Source organism: Triticum aestivum, chromosome 3D (genome assembly GCF_018294505.1).
Source record: "Triticum aestivum cultivar Chinese Spring chromosome 3D, IWGSC CS RefSeq v2.1, whole genome shotgun sequence".
Taxonomy (NCBI): Eukaryota; Viridiplantae; Streptophyta; class Magnoliopsida; order Poales; family Poaceae; genus Triticum; species Triticum aestivum.
In genome coordinates, this window is record NC_057802.1 from 132,374,741 (window position 1) to 132,377,640 (window position 2,900).

A 2,900-nucleotide genomic window follows, 5' to 3' on the forward strand; every position below is an offset into this window, starting at 1 on the left:
ATAAGTAAGGACCAAATCAACATTGCGAAGATAAACTTCGAAGTCAAACCAATGTGGAAGACAAACCAAATATGAAGATAATGCTATTATGACGCCAAATGAAAATCTTCAAGAAAGTGTGGTGGTGGCGTTACCCACCATATAGGAAATATTAGACCTAGACACGACGCACAATTATCGTGGTGCTCCGAAGTCAAATTCCACATTAATGTATTCACACTTAGAGGGTAAGTCTTCATGAATTGAAGATATACGTTACTTCGTGTGTTGCACATCGAAGTCATCAACATGCATAAGCGTTAGGATGTGTGTCCATTCGCGGGACATTCGAGGATTCTAAGATATTTTAGCTCACACCACAGCTTGCAAAATCTTTTCTCATCCAAGGGCTTCGTGAAGATATCTGCCAATTGCTCTTTAGTGTTGACATGAATGATATCAATGTCTTCCTTCATGACATGATCTCTAAGAAAGTGATGACGGATCTGAATGTGCTTTGTCTTCGAGTGCTGAACTAGATTGTTGGCAATCTTGATGGCGCTTTCATTGTTGCAGTACAGTGGCACATGCTTCAAGTTGATGCCATAATCCTTGAGAGTTTGCTTCATCCATAGAAGCTGAGCGTAGCAGGATCCAGCAGCAATGTATTCAGGTTCAGTTGTGGAGAGAGATACACAATTCTGCTTCTTTGCAGACCAACAGACAAGAGATCGTCCAAGAAAGTGACATGTGCCTGATGTGGACTTGCGATCAACCTTGTCACCAACATAATCAGCATCTGAGAATCCAACTAGATCAAACTCTGAGCCCTTTGGATACCATAATCCTAGTGTTGGGGTGTGAGCCAAATATCGAAGAATGCGCTTCACAGTGAGGTGATGCGATTCCTTTGGTGCCGCTTGGAATCAGGCACACATGCAAATGCTAAGCATTATATCAGGCCTAGATGCACATAAGTACAATAGAGAACCAATCATGGAGTGGTATACCTTTTGATCGAACTCTTTACCATTGTCGTCGGGGCCCAATTGGCCTTTGGTTGGCATAGGCATCGTGTACCCTTTGCAGTTTTGCATCCCGAACTTCTTCAGACAGTCTTTGAGATATTTCTCTTGTGATATGAAGATGACATTTCTCTGTTGACGGATTTGAAGACCAAGAAAGAATTTCAGCTCTCCCATCATGGACATCTGATATTGCTCTTGCATCATATGCCCAAACTCATCGCTGTATCTCTTACCAGTGCAGCCGAAGATAATGTCATCCACATAGATTTGACATACAAACAGTTCACCATCATATGTCTTCGTGAAGAGAGTGGGATCTAGAGAACCAGGTCTGAAGCCTTTTGTAAGTGCATCTAGTGCCACCCCTAGTTGGTTTTGGAGTATTGACGACAAACCTGGTTGAGGGACTAATGTGTTTGTGAGAATTGCAGGATAACACAGGTAGTAGTCCCTCATTGATTCGGTTTACCTACCGGAGATGACCCCTAAAAATGTATGAAGACATTGAAGACAATAGTGGTATGTGAAGATAGTCACATTGAAGACTATGACAAGAGAAGACATTGCGTGAAGACTATGGAGCGCGTAGACTTAGTTGTTTCGTTGTTTCCTTTTCTTCTTTGTTGAGTCATAGGAACCACCGTACTGTTAAGTGGGGTCCCCGTGAACAAAGTCAGAGTGACTGAAGTGATGCTCAACCAAAATCCTATGTCTTCGAGCGAAGACAATGAGAGCAAATCTTATCGAGAGCTGGATGAGTCAGCTTTACTTGTAGCCCAAGTAAAGTTGCCGCGTGTGTTTGAAATCTGACCATTGGAACACGTGTCAGTTCCTTAGTGACCCAGGGTCATTTCGGACAAATCAGGTCGGGTTGCCTAGTGGCTATAAATAGCCCCCCCCTACACCATAAATTGGTGGCTGCTCAGAGTTAGTGCACGGCTTTTGTCGTTTGAGAGCAACCCACCTCCGAAGCTTTTGAGAGAGAGAAATCCTTGCGAGGACAAAGCCCAAACACCCAAAGCCAAAGAGTGTTAGGCATCACTGAAGTCTTTTTGTCCGCGTGACCTGAAGACTTGTTACACTTGAGGACTGTGAATCCTCCAGCCGGTTAGGCGTCGTGTTCTGAGCATCCAAGAGTCATTGTGGATCGCCAGTGAACGAAGCCTGTGAAGGTTTGGCAGTCTACCTTGAAGACTTACCAGAGTGATTGGGCGAGGACTGGGTGTCCTTAGCTCAAGGGGAATAAGGTGAAGACGTGGTCTTCTGAGTTGAATCTCAGCCTCCCTAACCGGACGTACAGTTGTCACAGCAACTGGATCTGGTCCAACAAATCTTGTGTCCTCACCAAGTGACTGGTTCTATCCTCTCCCTCTCTTTACTTACAGTTTGTCTTCGTGAAGTCATTGCCTGTTTGCTCTACCAGTTTGACTTCACTATGTGTCTACTATCATTGTTTGGCTTCATACTATCTTCCATCCTGATCTTTACTACCTAGTTGCTATTAGTCTTCGTGCTTTCACTTCATTGAATACTTGACTATGGCTTGCCTAGTGTAGTCTACCTTCCGCTGCATATCAATAGGTTCATTTCTATTGTTTGTCTTTGAAACTCTCATGTTTTGAAGACTTTAATAAAAATCGCCTATTCACCCCCCTCTAGTCGATAACTAGCACTTTCAATTGGTATCAGAGCAAGGTACTCCCTTGTTCTGTGTGATTCGGTTTAACCACCTGGAGTTTTAGCTATGTCGACTGTAGGGATAATCAAAGTCTCCGCTGCTTGCCCCGTCTTCGATGGAACTGAATATCCCTACTGGAAGAATAAGATTCACATGCATCTTGAAGCCATTGATGTCGACCTCTGGTATGTCGTCAAGAATGGTGTTCCCAAGAC